This window comes from Anas platyrhynchos, chromosome 4, assembly GCF_047663525.1.
Source record: "Anas platyrhynchos isolate ZD024472 breed Pekin duck chromosome 4, IASCAAS_PekinDuck_T2T, whole genome shotgun sequence".
Lineage (NCBI taxonomy): Eukaryota > Metazoa > Chordata > Aves > Anseriformes > Anatidae > Anas > Anas platyrhynchos.
In genome coordinates this window covers 28471772-28491592 of record NC_092590.1, presented here as the reverse complement: position 1 = coordinate 28491592, position 19821 = coordinate 28471772, and the positions used below count along the sequence as shown (strand labels likewise).

Sequence of the window (19821 nt, the reverse complement as noted above, 5' to 3'; positions counted from 1 at the left end):
TATTTCTTTCAATTTTATGCACTTCTTTTAGGAATTTAAATGTGAAGAAATTCGATTGTGTATTTTGGTTGGTTTGGGCATTTTTTTGAAGGTTGATTTCTATTGAAATAACAATCAGTTATTGATTGAAATAACTTCATTTTTACTAATACTTGAGTATTGTTTTGAATAGATTGATACAAAACAAAAGAGAATCATGCTCATTGCTGACATTTAGGTAATACCTTTGCCTCAGCTAGGCGCTTATAGCAAAAGGTTTCTGACCTGTGATGGTGAGAAGCCCCTAGGTGAACAAGAGGGATATTAGTAGAGCATTCCTGAGGTGTAAGATTTGTGTAAAATTTTAATTTAATGTTTCAGGGGTTAGAAAGATTAATGGTGCACACATCTATCTTACACTTTTGTCTCTGCTGTTTTAGTTGCAATATTTCGTTTGATCAACTGCCTCTCTATCTGTAATGTAATTTAAGAGAAATCATAAAGCAAGTAGAGTTCTGTCTTCTCCAGGCGTATAGAAACTAGACAATAGATGACGGAAGTTCTCAAAAACAAGAAGTATAAAGACTGACAATTCTTCTGCAGGCTAACAATTTCCTAGTAGTAAAACAATTTACCAGGAAATATATAAGTTGTTTTTATGAAGCTTCTGACTACTAAAAAATTTTCTTATACTGAGAGACCAGCTATTGAGTCTATGGTCAATCTGGTGATACTGTAGTGTTTTTTTGTTGTTGTTGTTGTTTTTTAATCAAAGACCATACTGACTATATACTTTCAAATGTGATAGTGTTTTAGAAAGCTTATCTACTTCCCAGTTATAAGAAAAAGGACTAATGCCATTAAACAGGTCATTTTTATTCCTCTTTCTGGAAATGTCCTAGCTTATGTTTTGCTGCTTGCTTGAAGGTATTCTGGGAGTAAATATTTGTAATTCGTATAAAATTAGAGAAATCTCCTATGTCTTCCTTATTTTGAGTTACATAAACCCATCTAACTTCTCAGTGGAGCAATTTTCATCTGGAAGAAGTGATTTATATAGAATGGAAACGCTTAACAGTAAGAACACTGTTTGTAAGAACACTTGAATGGAGCTGGGCCAAGAACTGTTGTATCATGAGGAAGGTTTACTGATTTCTTTTTTCATTGTTATTAAAAACAAAAATTAGAAATTTGTTTTTGAATGGTTGCCAGTTTTGAATTTGAGCATATTTGGTAGCATATTTGTGTTTTGGGAATAGCTTTTTAACATGTGACAAATTTTAGCATCTCTACTTTCTGAAATCAATAACGCTGAACTTCAAGTCAGTTAAATCATTTCTGTGTATCTGAAGTGAGGTTTTTTCTTGTGTTTTTGATACCATAAACTGTATTTTAAATGAAGCTCTATCATGTTGTTTTTTTTATCATGTCCTTTTTGTCTTTTGAAGACACAGGCTACACGTAGTACAGATAGGTTATTTAATGTTGGAAAAAAGTCTGTCTACACCTCCACAGTAATCCCTTCCCAGTTCATAACAGTCTTTTTAAAAAGTGTTTGAATAAATGCCTCTATCACCCCTTTCAAGTTTCTACTTACTCTCATCTACTCAAGTTCTAACAAGGACTGTCTCCTGGTAACAACATCTTAGATTTTGTAAAAGGGAAAAGTTTAGTTAGATGAAGTACGGAGAAACACTAGCCATTTAATCACTACTATTAAAATATCAGCTATTGAAACATACCATTCTCCAATACAGCCCCACTCCAGGGGTATATGTAACACTAATAATAGTGTTATTAGTCCTTCACTTGTTTTTTCAGGGACTGACAAGAGCAGTGAAGCAGTGTGAAAGGCACTGAAGACAGATCAGGTCAAAAATGAAATGTGAGTTCACTTGTTTTCAAAACTGGTAGAAACATAAGCAAAGTTTACTGCAGTGTTGAAACTGATTATATCACTATCTGTTTTTGTAATTTCTTCATGAGGCTTCGTATGTCAGCTGACAAAAGGCTATTTCTCACTTCTGTGAAATCAGTTAAAACCATTTAAGTGACATGATGTATGCTATATTTCTTCCACAGTTGAAGAGTATAAAAGTTTTCTACTAGGACCCAATTTGTTGAGACTGGAGTCCCCAAAAGTGAGACTGGAGTGTTTCAGCACTACAGTTATTTTAAGGGTAGTAATTAATTGGCTGGTGTCTTTTTCTAGTGTGTTGTGCTAACCAAACTTTTTCCTCTTACAAAAGTCCAAGAAGTTCTTACCAGGAGACAGTCCTTGTTAGAACTAGAGTAGATGAGAAAAAATAGGAACTTGAAAGGGTTGTAAAAGAGGGATAAAACATTGTGCTTTTTTTTTTCCACAACCAATGCAAATATAAATATGGAAATGCACATATAGAGCTTTTGATAACAGATGATGATGATTTAGTGCATAGCCAGGTGCAGCTTGTCGGTTTGTTGCAAAATTACTTGTGTGCCTTCAGTTTATTCATATTCATTTCTTTGTCTTTTGTGATCAAAATGAAAAACTCTAGGTAGTTCATTCATAATATTCACCATAGATTATGACATTTAGATGTTATAAATGTGAAAGGACAGCTGCACCTTTTTAAATATCAATATAATGCAGACTAGAGACTTGATATTAAGAATGGGGAGGCAAGCAAATGTTATGAAACTTGAAGTACCATACATAGTCATGAAAAAAAAAAAATCAATATAAAAAACCCTATATGAATATCTGTGGCAGAAGGAAATGCAGATTTAAATATAGGTACCCAAAGTTGCAAAATATCTTTATATAAGTTTTGGAGTTTATATACTTAAGTACTTAAATAATGTGAGGCAAAAACTCGATAGAATTAGTGGAATTAATTCCAACTCTGTTTCAGCAAGTGTGGGGTTTTTGTGTGTTGATTTTTGATTTATCTTGTAAATGTGAGCAAATGATGGAATACTGGCAAGCCTAAAAGAAACTCAAGTCATAGTTTACAGAAGCTCTTTCACATATCTAAGAAATACGTTCTCTGTTAAGTTCTGTAACAAGGAAGTATTACCTTCTATGTAGTCTGTCTTGGAAATCTCTTGTTAAGGGAATAGTTTTTGGGCTGATACCCGAGAATGTTTGGTTTTGCCCTGTCCAGCTGACTTGGCAGTCTGCTCTTCATTAGAGACTTCCACTGAATTAGTATACTTCAGATGTAGGCTCAAGTACCATAGCTTTTCCACAGAAGGTCAATATTGCATTATTAGTAATAATATTGCAGTATTAACAATGTGCTTCTGCACTGTAAAGTATGCAGAATATTCTGACTGATTTGGGGTTGCAAAATATTCTAATACCTGATATGTGCAAGCAAAACATGTATCCAAACTGCATGTAAATTGAAGGCCTATCAGTTGTGAATGTGTTGCCAAAAAATGGAAGTTGAACACCTCAGTGTTGGAGTGTACTGTGTGAGGTGTTTGCAGTGAGCTGTGTAGGAAGGTTTCTTTTTCCGGGCTTTTTTGCCTCTCTAAAAGAGGTAGGCTTTGGGAGAGGACGGTGCTGTGCAGGTTTATGTTTTGTTTTGTTTTTTTTTTTGGGGGGGAAGGTGGGCAGATTGCTCTGAAGTTGCTGTCTGTTGGCAGATATGTGGAAAGATGGCAAGAAGCAGAAGGTAGATAAGAGCTTTGGAGCAAAGGGCAAAATTTGGAAGTAAGCTAGTTGTCTTTGGTTCTGTTGCAGACAAGCTTGTATTTACAAAAGAATGTTACAAACTAATATAGATTTCAAAACTGTAGGGCGAAGTAGATTTGCTTTGTTAATGAGTTCAACAGTCAGGTAGGTTGCCAATGCCTTTGCTGATAGCTTTGCACATCAGCTTTTCTTCCTTTTGTCTTTTAATGGCTTTATTAGCATAGTCAGCCTTGTGAACTGTTAATAACACAGCTTGTGGTCATGAGTGTAAAACTGACTTGCCAAGCATTTTTTTACTTCTTTTTGTTTTTATTTGACCCCTTAGATCTCTGCTATAGTATCTATCTACTGTGAGAAAAAATGCACGGTGCCACAGCCAACAGTAGGTTTATTAGCAGTAACAATTACAAAATGGTTTTTAAATGGTGAAAAAAAAAAATCTGATTTTCCTAAGAGAGAAAAAAAAAAATAAAACGCAGTGGTCAGCAGCTTCGTTCAGGAAAGAAGCTAGTTCCTGTCACTGGAAAAAAAAAAAAAAAAAAGGGGTTTTGGTGGAAAATGACACCAGAAAATTTTTGTTCATATTAAGGAGCTGGTCCCTTCTCATTTTGTCACCTGCTGTGTTCTTATCTCTATGTCCCCTTGCTTAACTCTCTGCATCATTTTTCATTTCACACTCAGACTCCCATAACGTCCCTTATCATACAGCATGTGCTTTCTGCCAGTTCTCTGTTCTGTGAACAGCCCAGATTAATAATGTGCAGGTCAGTCTGCAAAACCAACCAGCTGTTGATTGACTAGGGCCTGATTTGATCAGTCAGTGAACTTCAATGTTGGAGATGCTGTTTGCTTTGTGTGAACAAGGAGAAAGATCTGCTCTGCCCTAATTACCCAATTACCCTAATATCCTGCCAAAGCTTTTCTGGCCTTATGGATACTGTCTGGTCATTGCTGTTGTAACTGTACTGTAGCAAAATGTAGCATTATTATGTATAGTACTGAAAGCAGAGCAGCTCTGAATATCAGATAGCATATATTTCTTGAGTGGCAAGTTGTGCGATTTGTTGCATGAAAATTACATTCTCTGTATTTTACTTGCAGACAGCTAGTTTATGTTACATGTCACTTGTGATTCCAATTTATCAATGCTTGGCTTCGGATCGTGGGCAGATATAACTTTTCTGATCAAATGAAGAGGAAGGCTGTGTTGCTGAAATAGTCATACAAGAGAGGTTTCCTAGGATTCTCTGATATGGTGAAAGCTTGCCACTCCAAAACTTAAATTCATGTATAAATATATGATATTAAAAAACAAGTCAACCTCTGCAAAACAAAATACTTCTGTCTGTTCCTTTCTTTAAGTTTAGGAACCTGTTTTTCAAGATGGTATATAGTTGCTCAATGACTGTTCAGATAGAGCTCTTCTAAGTTGCACAATTAATTTATATTTAAGAAAAAATAAATCAGGTTTTCCGCCGTTATGTACCAGAGACTATACCTTTGAACTTAGTTTTGGGTGTCTGCTCATCCCTAAACACCCTTCTCAAAAAAAAAAAAATTGTGTCCTGTGGGGAGTGGAGCACTAAACACAACACTTCAAGCATCATCGGTGCTGAAGGCATCCAAGGATCATATGGACACACAGCTCATTAGCACTTTCTGGAGGCACAGTAGGACAAGGGATGAGAAATTTTGTTAATGGGAAAGTCTGGGATTGCTTCCAGGTGCTGTGTATGGTTATAGTGGGAGCAGAAAGGTGGAAGAGGGAGCATCTGTGCTTTTACAGGTATTAGTATACCAAAACCATCAGGATTCCAGGTAAAGTTCCTGCATTCAGAACAGACAAGTCCCCAACTGCTGCTGAGTGTAAGGGTAGTGAGCTGGGGAGAAATATTGGGCTTTTGAGATCAGACTGCTTTTGGAACTGATACTAGCTTAACCATCTGTGTGGCATTGTGCGGCACAGCATAAATACCTATCGGAAGAGAGCCTGTTTGGCCTTCAGTATATGTGGTTCTGACCTTGTCTAGCTTGATATCAGTATTATATGACTCAATTTTAAGTACAGTGAACTCTAAATTCTCGAGTAGAAGAAGGTGTTATAAGGCAGATATTTTCTTTCAAACTGTTGATCCTGTACTTGTGGATGTGCCTTGATGCTTGGAGAGGTATAAAGAGATTTGCTGGATTTTGTTGTCCTAGAAAATGAAATAGCTCAGCCTAACACTTCTGTTTAAGTCTCATTCCTGTTGGAACTGCTTTAAGTGGTGTGGGAAACATAAAGGACATTTGCAATAATTTCAGAATAATATTATGTTTCTCTAATGCACAAAGTTTTGCACTGCAGGTTCTGCTACCTGTCCCATGGTTGGAAGCTGTATGATAGGAAAGAAACTTCAGAAATCATCTGCTGTACAGTAGGATTGTAACAAGTGGTGTTGTCACCTTGACTAACTGAATACTAAACTGAAGTAACTCAGCTGAACAATTATGGCTAATTCTGTTTTAGGATTACAGATGAAAACAATTAGTGCTGTAGTATGTGTACATCAATATTTACAAACAGTGCACTTAAGTCAAGCTGACTTCAATTATATGTAACAGTCCTCTGGAGAACACTAGTCACTTTGTACAGACTGGAGAGATTTGCTTCATTTTGGAACAGCTGAGAAAGAAAATAGAGCTAAGCAGTGAACATTGAATTTGCATTGCCTTTACTGTACTAAAACAGATGAGGAGTTTCTTTGGTATGTTGTGTGTCTTCTTTGCAAAAAGGTTGAGAGAGAGACAATGTTATTCTTACACCAACATCAACATCCAAGTACACTGTTAGAAGTTTTCTTCAAGCAAACCACTTAAAGTTAATAAATAAATCAAGCAATAGGAAAGTAAATGCTAATAAGTCCTTGGATAAGGCTTGATACTAGATGTAGCTGAAGCACTTGAAATAGTTCATTCCTCAGGAAAAAAGATGGTTGTGTGTACTTCTGTGGAACCATAATGAGAAAAGCAAGTAAGCTTTTAAAACAGATTACACACACCACCACCACCCCACTAATCTTCCAGATAGTTCTGGGTGAAAGCTTTGCTGCATCAAGAGGGAGGGATTCACTCAAATTAGTTTCCAATCAGCTGAAAGTGCTTGGCCAGATTCTGATATCTTTAAAACGGCTGGAGGCTGGGGAACCTGGAAGCAACTTGTAGAATCTGTGCCTGCGATGTAAAACCAGCCTTCTGTGAAGGATGAAGCATTCAGACGCATCTTGCTACATAAGAGCACCCTGTGTTTATCATCTTGTCTTCCTGAAGTGTCTGTCCCTGTGGTACATCATGGACAGAAGGGAGATTGCTGAGAACAAGAAGCAGCGCTGTATGTTAAACCAACCCAATTCTTGCCTTTTAACCTGGGAAGGATTAATGAGCTGTTAGTAACAAGGCAGCTCAGTGACCCTATCAATTACACTGTGATTCTTGCAGCAGGCACGTCACCTAGAAAGAGGACTTGCAAGTGAATCTGTCATCCAAAAGTCATCCCAAACAGATGCTGACATCTTAGGTATTTGAAAGCTGTAAATTTGAGAGAGCTAACGTTTGTAATTGGTATCTTGAAAGCTCTTGTCAAGTGTTCTCTCATTAACCGTAGTGATGGCAGGTGTTTGCAATACTCAATGCAAGTCACATAGATGTAGTGTGAGAAAGTAAGTATGAATCTGGGTACCTATTAGCTTTATAGCTGAATAGTTATACCTACAGCAATTAGCCTTACCAGCTGGGAAACCTATTATACCAGTCATATAATTATACAAAGGTAAAGATAGATGTTTTCTCCTCCCTCAAGAACTTGCAGTGGCCACACGACTGATTATTGTAAGGTACAGGAATCCAGATCAATTTCAGCAACATCAACAGGGCTGTTGATATCACTGATAGTGTAAGCAAACCTTTAAAGTATTTAAAGTAGTGGAGTTCAATGGAGCAAAACTTTGAAGTGATGTTCATCTTAATTCTAGCATATTACTGCTTCATGTGCTTTACATCATAAAAATTACAAGGGACTGACCCTCTTATAAAGTTAAATGCTTTTTATTCAAAGCTGATAAAAATCTCCTTAAAATAATTCAGCATATTTAAAATAAAGCAAAAGGACAAATAGGAAGTTGAATAAACGCAATTTCAAGATGTCTGTATTGACTAGAGGTCTGACTAAACAGGGTTTATATTTATATACATGGGATATGGAGTTATAAAATGTCTTTCATTTGCTCTACAGTGCACTCACACAGATACTATCTGAATTTTATTAAAGGTGTATCTGCCACTTGGACTTGCTTCCAGTCAAAATAGTGGGCTTCTACCATGAGTGCAACAAGTACAATTTAAAGGATATCTGAGCATGAGTTTGAGTAAACTGATTTGGCTTTGTAATACCAGATTTTCTATGCTTCACTGTCCCTCAATTTTGATTATTTAATATTATGATTCCTGCTGTGGATTTTTATTTCCAACTTGCAGATGACAGGTTTTTGCCTTCAGCTACTGAATGTACCTTGCAATAGCAGTTTTATTACTGAAGGCACTATGACTTGACAGAATGGCTTTACCCATGGGAACAGAAATGGTTACCCTGAGGATGAGAGTTCAGCTCAGAAGAACAATGATCATCTTGAAAGTGTCTGCAGCCCATCTCAAAATGTTCTCCAATTGCTGTAGCGCAAGAATATTGTCATGTTGTGAGAACAGGAGGAGTGGGAAGAACTTGCAGTAACAGAGATTGTACACTTCACCTACGCTGAATCGATTGCGAATGTGGGTGCAGTGGGAGCGGAGCAATGTAGGACTGCCCCCACCTTTCATGCTCCAATGCTGCTTTCACTCAGTCGAGATGCACCTTGTTTATTAACATTGCATGACTGGACTTTTTGTATAATAGCATTTTTTATTTAATTTCCATGTAGTTCCTTCAGTTTAAATAAGCATTTTCAGTTACTTATGGAGGCTGTTTCTAGTAGCTCTGTTTTGGTGAACTTCTCTGGGTCTTTTCTTTCCCATTGTGAAATGTTTGCCGGATGTGCATCATGCTGGTGACTGTAAGCCATGTTCATTTCAAGTATATGTAAAGATATTTTTAGTATGCTAACAAGGTGGTACCAATGGGCAGCTTGTACTTTGCAAGGTTGTCCTCTGTGTGTCAACTTCTAAACATGCTTATGCCCTGCTTGTATTAAGTGTCGTTCACTAGGTATCTAAGGATTCATAGAATCATTTTGGTTGGAAAAGACCCTTAAGATCATCAAACCGAACAAATCATCTAACGCTACCAAGGCTAGGAAGAAGATTCAGAAATACATCAGTACGTTCCTTTGATGATCTTGAAGTATCAGAAGCATATTCGTGTAGTAGAATAAATGCATTCTAGTTTTGAGTTCATTTTTTTTCTCTTCTATACATCTCAGCTTTGATAATTTAACCCTATAGATATGTGGCTGAAATTGGATTATTTAAGAATTCTTTGTATGAAATAGATGTGATCTTATAAATAGTAAAGAAACTTCCTAAACACAAATAAACATTGGTTTCTGTATCAGCTCTTTTTTCAAACATCAGTTTTTTGCCTTCCAGTTGAAAAAGCATGATTGTATTGCAATGCTACATTATACAATTTGACAAGAGCCTTGAACAATTAGCTTAGTTACCTGCTTCAGCATCACAGTTTATGAACTATGGAGAAGATGGATATTAGTAACCCAAAGAAGTGGAAAACGTATACTCCTTTCACATTTCTGTACAGTCCTTCCTTTCTAAGTGTTAAGAAAATACACAGTTGTCACTATGAATAGGTGATCTTGAGAGTCACCTGGACATTTAGCAATGCTTTGCTGGTACTCCAAAGGTATTACTTCCACTACTTCAGTGAGAAGTGTAACGGAAATGTTAATTAACTTTTACATCTTTAGGCAACAAATAAAGAACCATTCAGCATGAAAGTCTCGAGGTGTGGGATAATAGTTGATATTCATTACTTTGGAGGGCTCATGTGCATCCATTTAAGTCGTGGGGAATTCTCTGTTATTTGGTGTAAGGAGTACAGAGTTGAGAATTTATGTAGTACTGCTTTCATAAACTAATCAACAAGTTTTTGCCCTAGTATACAGCTAGAAGGTACTTGTCAAATGTTAGTGTTCTGGTATTTAGCAGTTTTCTTTAATTAGATTTTTTTTTTTAATCTGATTCTTAGAATTACCATGTTCTCTTTAATTTAAATAACTCATTATCTTCTCAGTGTATGCAGAAAGGGCTGGTACCTTTCAGTTTTCAAAGTTAAACATGGTTTAGCAAGCTTTTGAATTAACATCCCAGTAGTCTTTCTGAAGACAGTAGTTTGTTACACAGGGCTCTCTTAATTGTGACACTTGAGTTCACCTATGTAGACCTTCAAAAATGTCTCTTCCCCTTCACTAAACACAGACATTCAAGTAGGTTTATAAACACCAAGCACAATAATAACAGTACCATATCATGAGTTACGTTTTATGCATTTTCAGGAAACCTTATACTTCAGTTTACCTCCTTAAAACAAGGCACTAAACATTTACTACTTCTTTTCAGTTTGCATATCATGGATGAGCCCGAATGCTGCTAATTTACTTGAAATATATTACTGATAGTATAAATGAGCAGCTATTTTCCTGTTTGTTCACTGGCACGGAACTTTACATATGGGTAAGAAATAAAAGTGGCTATTGCAAGCAAAAGTGATGACCAATGCACAAAATTGTGATAATTACTTGTCAGAGATTTTTAAACTGTGATTGTCAGTAGTAAAATTCTGTATTAGCCTCATCCTATAAAAGCATTTAGGATCAGATACTGTGTGTGAATAATAGCTTCTAAGAACTTCTCTGGAGGGAGACTGGGAGAATGCTGATTTGTTTGCTAACTACATATTTCCTGAAATGAACACTGAAGTCTTTTGCAGAATGGTCCGTGTGTGTAGGATTGCAAGTGAGCGTTTAATTTTCAAATCTTAATGGTGACCTAGAGAAAAAAAAAAAAAAAAATCTGTAATGACTTTAGCAAATGAGTGCCTTCAGAGCTTTGTATGTGAGGAGCAAAGGTTTGTCCTGTCCTATTAATTTGGTAACCCTGACAAAATCAGAAATGTTTAAAGAGCTCTAATAGCTATTCTGACCTCGCTTCAGACATGGAGTAAAACAGATAATAATTTCAGCTTCCATTAAAGCTCTGGTATACATTAGTTCTGTCAAAACAAAACAAAATGAAGGACTGCCTACAAAATATTTTCTATCTGAGTATTAAAAGCACTGCAATTCATTTGTATTCATTTAATCTCAATGCTTTTCTGTTGAGATAACACGATACATAATTTGACAGCATTTGTTTCCAAAGATTCTTTCCTGGCTAATGGCAAGCAGTTCCCCCATCATCTGTATTTATTTAATTTATCTTGCATAATTGAAGGCCCTATTGCCAAAAACATCTATTTTGTTTAGTATTTTATGTCTTTATGCAGATTTTTATTTTGTGCAGTCAAAAATCAAAAGCATACTTATGCGTACTTGTTCATTGCTCTGTGCATCTTGGATGTCTCACAGGAGGCATTAATGACGTATGGAATTGTCTGGTTACAAATCTTCTTGTGTAAAAATGCAATTATAATTTTGATTAGCTCAAAAAGGAATATTTTGTTCCTCTCAAAAATCATTATCTAGACAATTCAGCCAACTTTGGGGGCTTTTCTGAACGTGCTCTGTTTTTCCAAATTAAGCTCATGCATTTTTTTCAGGCAGATGGGCAATTTTATCAAGTTTATAAATGGTTGAATACTTTAATGGATCTGTCATGCACAGTTTGTTTTTTGGATGCTGCTGATTTGTGCACAAAACATTGCTAACCTGTATCTAGCAATTAAAAAGGATTTATTTCAATAGGGCCGGGTCAGATCAAGCTTTCCAAGTTAGAAGTTCCACACCTCGTGGAAGATTTTGGTGAAAAAGGCAGTACCAGGAGCAAGATGTGTCAGGAGCAAAATGTGTATGTGTCAGGAGCTTTGGGGCATTGCCCTCTGCCTTCTGAAGCTGTAACCAGAAAGTGTTTTTCACCTGTGACTTTTTTTTTTTTTTTTTTTTTGCATTTTATCACGTTGTCTGCTTATGCGTTCTGAAATTTCATGCTTCAGCTTTTTCAGTTTTGTGGGGCTGCTGCATAACTCTGCTGAGACACAACCACGGCACTTAGGCAAACAAATCTCTTGTGCTTTTTCTTTTTTGTCAGTGATAGCAACCTCTGTTCACCTTGTTATCAGAACCCCCATTTCTGTCCTCCCCACACAAAAATTCAATAAACAAGCATCAAGACAAATGATTAAAGCTCGCAGCTAATAGCGAAGATAAACTGTATGTGTATCTTAAAAAGTAAAGTGTGAAAATATTCATGAAAAGCTTATGTATAATGTTAAGCATGTTTGAAGGTAGCATATCCAGTCTGTTGCTAATATTTATGTAAGATTGGCTTGAAAGGTGACCGTGAAGCAGAAGAACGCTCCTGCAGTGTCTCACCAAAGCAGAGCGTCCTACACAATATGGAAAAGCCCAACCATTTAGAACGGGTAGCCATTAGGGAATATGTTTCAGCATGATGGAGAGAACCCTTCTAATTACATGTATTTGCAATATGTTTTATGGGTGTATGGCACTAAGAGATGCAGAATTGCTTTCAGTCTCTGCTGGTTTGGAAAAATGATTATTGCTGTTATATTTTTACACCTATGAAGTTAATCTTTCTTACTGCTAGGTCAGAATACCTTTCAGAATATTTTTTTTTAGCTCTGGGAAAAGGAAGAAAAAAAAAAAGAGGGAATGTGTAATACGAATTTGCAAGCAAAATGTTGACCCTACTAGGGATCTAATAACCTTTAATATAGATGACATTCTCTCAACTTCCCCAAGACGTTCCTAGCTGGTGACTGAAATGTTTTATGGACTGATGTTCGTTTTATTGATGGTTAAGTTGGTTTGATGTTTTTCTCTTTCTACTGTGCTACCACTTGTGCCCAGAAAAGAGACTATGTAAATGTATCCCAACTGGCTCCAAGTAACTTCTGACGGCAAACTTCAAACGGCCTGTGCAAGTATCTGAAAATAACTAGGATGGAATATGTTGTACTCACAGACCTGCTCTGCTAGTAGTGCTGACAAGAGGGATTGGACACAGCAGTCTCCAGTTTCTGAAAGCTGAAAAGCATCTGAGCTTTGCTTGTAATTGCTTGAAGGGCAACAGAGCTAATTTAGAAAATAGAGCTGACAATTCCTTTTAAGAGTGCTGCTTGTGCACTGCTATAAAAATAGCAAACTGTAGCTTTAGCAGAATAGATGTGAGTTTGCTGTTTTACTCTTTCTGCCTCGTTTAATCACAGAAGAGACCCAAAATAGTTGTCTTAAATGTTTGCAGGTGTGGAACTCTTTAAAAGAGCATTTTCCCATGCCACATGGATATATCTGATGTATTTTGGCTGTGCTGGCTAACGTGGTTGCCTGCTCAGTCCAGCACTTTATTTTTGAGACATGTAGGGTTTGTTTGCTGATATTATTCCTTTTTCCTTGAGCATTTCTAAGCATTCTGATCAGCTAAGCAATTATCACTGCCTGTAGGGAAAGCAAACTGTACAATGGATGGGTGAGACGTGGGAAACTTTCTTGGATACTGTATGTAACCTTAAAGGCCAAAATACCTTTAGAGTTTATTTCTGACAAAATAAAAAATTATCACTAAATATTCAAATATAACTTTGTGGGTTCATGCCAAATATATGTATATTTTAATCTGTAACTTTTAGAAAGATTATTATACAGGAAAAATAGTAATATTATATTTATGGAAATTACGTTCTTTATTTCAATTATTCTTTTACTGATTTGTCCATGTTTGAGATGTTTAGTAGATATGTTTTCTGAAAGAATAAGTTCTAAAATTACAGAAATGATTGTACCTCTTCTGTATTGTGTCAGTTCTCTTCTTTAAATTAGTTGTGAAAATGCATTAAGTCTTTGAGCAACAAACTTGTTTTTATCCGGCTTCATAAGAAACATTACTAAAAAGAGCTGAAACAAACATTTATAGTGTTTTCTTTCATACTTAAATTGAACTAAGCTGCTTCAGGAGCTGAGATCAGTTTCTCTTAACAGGAGTCAGCAGCTACTTCGTGGGTTCTTATGGAAGTGATGGTTGACTAGCACCCAACACTGGCCCTCCGAGGAATCTAATGCCTTCGTGAAAATTGCAAATGTTTAAGCATGTGGAGGGAAAAGAATTGATGTGATTAATAATAATGACCTGCAAATTGTATTTTTCTTTTTTTCATGTAAGATTGAGAAAGTGCAGGGGCTAATTAAAATACTTAGATTAAGCCACGGCAAATCAAAGAGATGCAAAACAGCTCATTGCCGGATCTCTGGTGAAGCAGCTTTGGGATGACAGAAAACACTATTCTTTGCTGATTTTCTGCATGGCTTAAGGGACTAGTAGTTGTCAAGGAGAATTGAAGCAAAGTGATTGATGTGTTAAGGTAAAAAGTCAGTGATGTAATCTTCGTCCCAGAAGGCATGTTGTTCCTTGCTATATCGCCTGTTTTACAAGGAAGGGCTTAGGGTAGATTGATTATGTATGAGGAAGGGTAAGCTAGAAGAATTAACTAAGAGAATATAGTATTCATCTAGACAGCTTCCTTTTAAAATTGAACCAAAAATCTATGCAAGTGATGATAATGAAAAGCAAACAACCCTCGAGTGAAACATAAGTGAGAAATTTATTATGTGTAAACAGCAAGAAAAAGCAGTCTTTATATTAATTTCAGTAGGAACGTGTGTTTTCACCTGCACATGGATCTGTACTGATGCTTTTCACTTATGTGTCGGGCTCCTCTGCAGGGTACACTATTGGATTTAATGGTGCCTACAGAGTTGTTTCAAAAAACATTAAGGTAGTATTGTTGCTTTTGTGTTGTACATCTTTCTAATGAAAATTATTTTAATTCTAACTTCGTAATTCATATTCCCAAATCTGTTTTATAAAATCTTTTTTTAATGAATCATGTTGATTCTTATATGATTTGTTTTTGCTTACACCATTGAGGTTTCTGTTATCTAAAGCTGTCTAATTTTATGCTGCAAACTGGAGAGTATTTTAGGTAAATTTTAATTCTTCTCTAAGCACCTTGACTTCTGCTGGTTTCGGAAAGGTAAGAAGACTTTGAGTATGACTTGTAGCCTTCTGTGTTGAACAAAACTTGAAGCACAAGATATAATTAAATATAATTAACTTTTCTGGAACTGCTATACAGAATGTCTTTCAGATGTATCAAGCTATCTATTTTTAGTCAAGCAATATGGTATAAAACGTTTTTCACTGGAGCATGTCTTAAGGAGAGGAGTGGTGTGGGTTTTTGTTTTTTTTTTTTGGAATTTAAACCTTAATCCTGCCTTCAGCGTTGTAAGTTCTCATTATGATCTGTCCTGTGTTCGTTCTCTTTATATTGGATACTTGCAAGCATATTTAACTCTGAAATCTTTATTCCCTGCCTAGTATTTTGATACTGTACAGTAAATTTGGTTTTACCATGGCATAATTTTGTTATTTTTCTTTTCTGTTGTTGTTTTTTGTAGTGCTTTTTTTCAGCAGGGAAGCCAACATCATCTTATCTAACTGAGCAGGGTGAACTTAGCTCCTTAAAATTCCTGCTGCTTTTTCTAATGGTGTCATCCCAGGGAAAGCATGTCATTCACTACTTTGCTCTAGCCAGCTGCAGTACTAACCCAGCAGATAAGATTATGCATTTGAGAAACATCTGAACAGATATCTCTGTTGTTGCTACCCAGTGGTGTTCCCCAGGCACAGAACATCTCATGTTAACATCTTGTTGTTAATGTAATATGAGCAGGGAGAAGGAGATTTGGTGTGGGAATGTTCTCAGGTGGGCCTCAAGGTTTCCATACTTCTGTGCTTGTTCTGTGTTTCACACTTCAATGCTGTTCCCCAGCACCCTGGTCAGATCTCTCGCCTTGACAGCCGATTATAGCACAGCGATTGCAAATAACTGGTTGTGGTGCCTCGAAGCACATGCTAATGACTCCTAGTGTTTGAACAGTAAGACCAATGGTTGTTGGCTGTGGGATGCAATGAAAGCGAGATGTGTGCTAAGTGCACTGTACTCTAGTGGCACTACACAAATAACAAATAAGGAATGATTATATTGTTTTGCATGATTTATTGGAGAAGGTTACTTTCTTTCCTTTATGCATATGGCTATTTTTTCCTCCTGTCAAATACCCACTGTCTCAGGAATATGGACATTACTTGAATAGCCATTTATTTTTTCATTCATTTTTTAAGGGCAGCTGTGCAGTTTTAGCTTCTATTTTAATCTCAGCTCTGTGTAGAGTTTGCAAATTGTAATAAAAATGTTTTGAATGGGCATGCCTCTTGTTTATCCTTACAGGAAATAATTTCAGGCATGCATTTTTCTGAAGGTTACGTTCAGGCTTTAGACATCCAGGGTTGATATTTTCACTAAAGTTTATAACACCTTGAGTATAGCTGTATTGCTGTTACAGCAACTTACGTAAATACTGGGGGAAAAAAAAATAATTTTGTACTAATAAAACGGCCCACCCTGAAATGATGCAATCTTCTAAAAAGGTTTTCCTTCATAGTTTCATGTAGGTTTAAACATGGGCTATTCATGTTAGGCTAGACAACCTCACACTGAAGTGGAAGGTCAGTGACTATGTAGGGCAAGTTGCTTCCATAATTTGGCTGACCTTTTTGGCATTATATTTATGGTGTGCAATTTCAGATTATATCTAGCCTCAGCATATAAAGTCAGGTTTGAGAAGAATTTGATAAATCATTATAATAGTATAATATGTATTAATATGTATTTTAAAAAGGTGGGGGGTTACAATGAAGAAGTCACTTTGGTCATAGAGTTGTAATTGAGCACTACAAATGTTTTTAATCAAAGCAGTTATTCAACTATCAGTTTACTTTATCCGTTAAGTAAACATTACTGAATAGTTTCACTTCAGGATATCAGTTAATACACCAATCAGGCAGCATAGCATAGCTGGGCTATAGAGTAAGTAAATCCATGAGACCTTTCACTTGGAGAACTTGATCCTTAAAACGAATCATCTGTCTCAGCATTTCATCACTCGCTATGGGATCTCTTTAACTCTGCTTACGTTTTTCTAAGTTGTGTGTTGCAGGAAGAATATAAAAGTGGAGTGTAGGAGATGGGTAGGAGTTACCTGTGATGGAAGTAGAGCGTTGACTCCAAATGCTGCCCTTTTCCCTAACACCTCAACCAGAGCTTCTCCACAGTTTCTGACACATTGCCTGTGTCAGTTTCTCCCTCATTGCCTGGTTTTCTGAGAGACAGCTTGGTCTGGGACTGTCTGGTGCTTTGATGGACTCTAGCATTTTTTTTTTTTAGTAACAGGCACAAATTGCTCCCAGGATAACAATAAATTATTTGGGTGTTTTCCATGTTCCTAATTGCTGCTTTTACAGCCTTTCTTCTGAGTTGTCAGATGTGATTTAAGCTGACTGTAGGTCATGACTAAAACAAGAAAAGATAATGAAAAACTACAGGACAAAAGATATATAACATTCTTAACATGGATATTTTCAGAATGCTATAGTTACTTAAGACATCTAAATTTTTAAAGCACATGCTTTCATAACAATTTTATTTAGCATATAAAGTTGTTTAAAGTATAAATGTATTGTTGTTTTAAACACTGGTTAAGAAACTACACATACATTTCTCACCCATCAGGCATTTACCAGATTTGTAGTCTGCAGATCAAGTATAATATCAGCATTAAATGTGGTCACACGTCTGGAGGATGCTGCTAGACAGATCATCAGTGAACAATCCATTTGCCTTGTGAGGTGAATGTTGATTTTACCTGTTCAGACACTGGAGTCTTTTGTGTTAACTTTCAAGAAAGGCAGTGAAAATAGGTTATATGCTCTGTGCAATGTCTAATATGCTCTGTGCAATGTCTAAAGTACTCTACTGTTATACAAGGATTTCTTCCGTTTGTTTACGTGTTTATATATAAATATGATATTACAGTGTTATGTGTAAAAATAAAACGTCAGGAGCTTTAAATCTGACCAAGTTACAGGAACAGAAAGACTTTAGAATAAAACACAGGTTTTATTTCTTCCTTCCTCCTGTCTGTTCCTTAACACTTTTTTGCAAAAATGTTAGAGTTTAATGCTTTAGTCTTCAAATTGTATACATTTGCATAGGTGTTGTGACAGCTACACAAGAGAATGCAGAAGAGATTAAACCAGGTAATTTTCCCAGGATTCCGAATTCAGCAAGTATACAGGCATAGTTGTCTTGGTTGCCTTCTGACTTAGCCGAGTCCTACTCAGCTCTTATTTTCCAGAAGCGATTGTTATTTTAGGCACTAACTCAAATTAGGTTTTAATATTTCTTAAGGAAGTACCCACTTTCTAAAACTTAAAGCATGTCTATATTCATTTTATCTAGAGAATAAAATGCCTACAAATTACTGACTGCCCAATAATAACAGTGGCATGTTTTTTTTCAATAGTGGCAGAAATTTACAACACAAGGGAAATTTCTTTTTTCTTGATGCTGTGAAGCTGTTTTTAATACTTGTCCAAAAGTTGTGATGCACACAGATTTATTGCAAGTAAATAGGTTCAAATACTGCAACACTAGGGTAAAATTAAAAAAATAAAAATAAAATCAAAGGACCCTCTAGTTTCTTAGTTTCTTCTCTTGTCCTTTTATCATGTTGTATGAAACTGCATCTGGCTGCGGACTCTCTGAAGCAAGCAATATTTTCAGTGTGTGTGTCTGTGTGTGTACACAGAGGCAAACAGAACACAATTCTGATCTCAGCTGGTACCTGTAGGAATTACTAAACAGCACATAAAAATATAAAGAAATGGGTTGCTCAGAAGATTAACTCTTAAGCCATCTTTACTATTTGCTGTTAATATTTTAAACATGAAGCAGTTATGCTTTTCTGTTCATTAATTATTTTTTTTTTCATTTTTATGTGACAAGTGCCTATAGTTTTCCATGGAACTAGCTTGCAAAATTTTCTAACACTACGTTTTGCAAGTTTTGGTATTTCAAGTACTAAATGACCATTTGAAGCAGTTAATGCTTCCTCTTTAATGCTTATGTGCATGTAACTTAACTGGTAACCCCATGCTACTAGCTCTGCTCTTAATTGCCTTCTAGAGTGTGAAAGTCAGTGTGTAGAAGTAGCCTCCATACATCTTAAAGCACTTTTGTTGGAAAAAATGATGGTTATCTACCATTAAAGCAATACTGGATGTCTGGGAATGTATTATATAGAATATATAAATATATGTGTATATTTATATATATAAATTCTTATATTCCAGTGGAATATAAGAATTTAGAGGGTCTGTACAGAGTCAGAGGGCTGTTCATAGCCTTTCACCTTGAGGCTGATAACACATACTTAAAAAGTAGAGGAAGAGGTTTAAAAAAAAAAAAAAAGAGGTTTACATGAAATACCTTTTCAGCAATCTGTGGATTAGGAACTTTGAGGCAGAATTATTAGACTTTGATGGCTTTTCCTTCAATGAATTTGTGTAAACCTTAAAAAAAAATGTTTTCTGACAGTGACTTCTGTCTTTACATGCATACACTGTAGAGCTATCTGTTTAGTTCACTTTAATTTACTTTAATACTTGTCAGTTCTTGTATTAAGAATCAGTAAAGAAAGTCAGATCTTTCTACCTTTCCTCCATCATTCATGATTTCATACAGATGGTTGTTATTGCTTTACAGCAACTTCTTTTCTAGACTGAAGACTAGCTACCATTTTTAATATTCTTTCTGCTGAAATATTTTTCTAAACTCGTGCTCTTTCACTGTGACATGCCTCTCCTATATCACTCGAGGTGGCAGGGAGAGCAGGCTGTAGGTAGTATTAAAGATCCATGCAGACAATAAGTTTGAGTGGCATAAAGAGATTTTATATTTTCTTTATATTCTATTTCTTATTTATATTTCTAGTGAACATTGAGCTGTCATTTCCAATAAGATATAGATTTATATCTAG

The 19821-nt window shown here is 35.9% G+C and overlaps 1 protein-coding gene across 4 annotated transcripts in view; it reads left to right on the top strand.

Annotated features, from left to right (window-relative positions):
* GALNTL6 (polypeptide N-acetylgalactosaminyltransferase like 6) overlaps positions 1-19821 on the top strand; it is a 487437-nt gene that overhangs the window by 212428 nt on the left and 255188 nt on the right. The gene's annotated exons all lie outside the window — the stretch shown is intronic.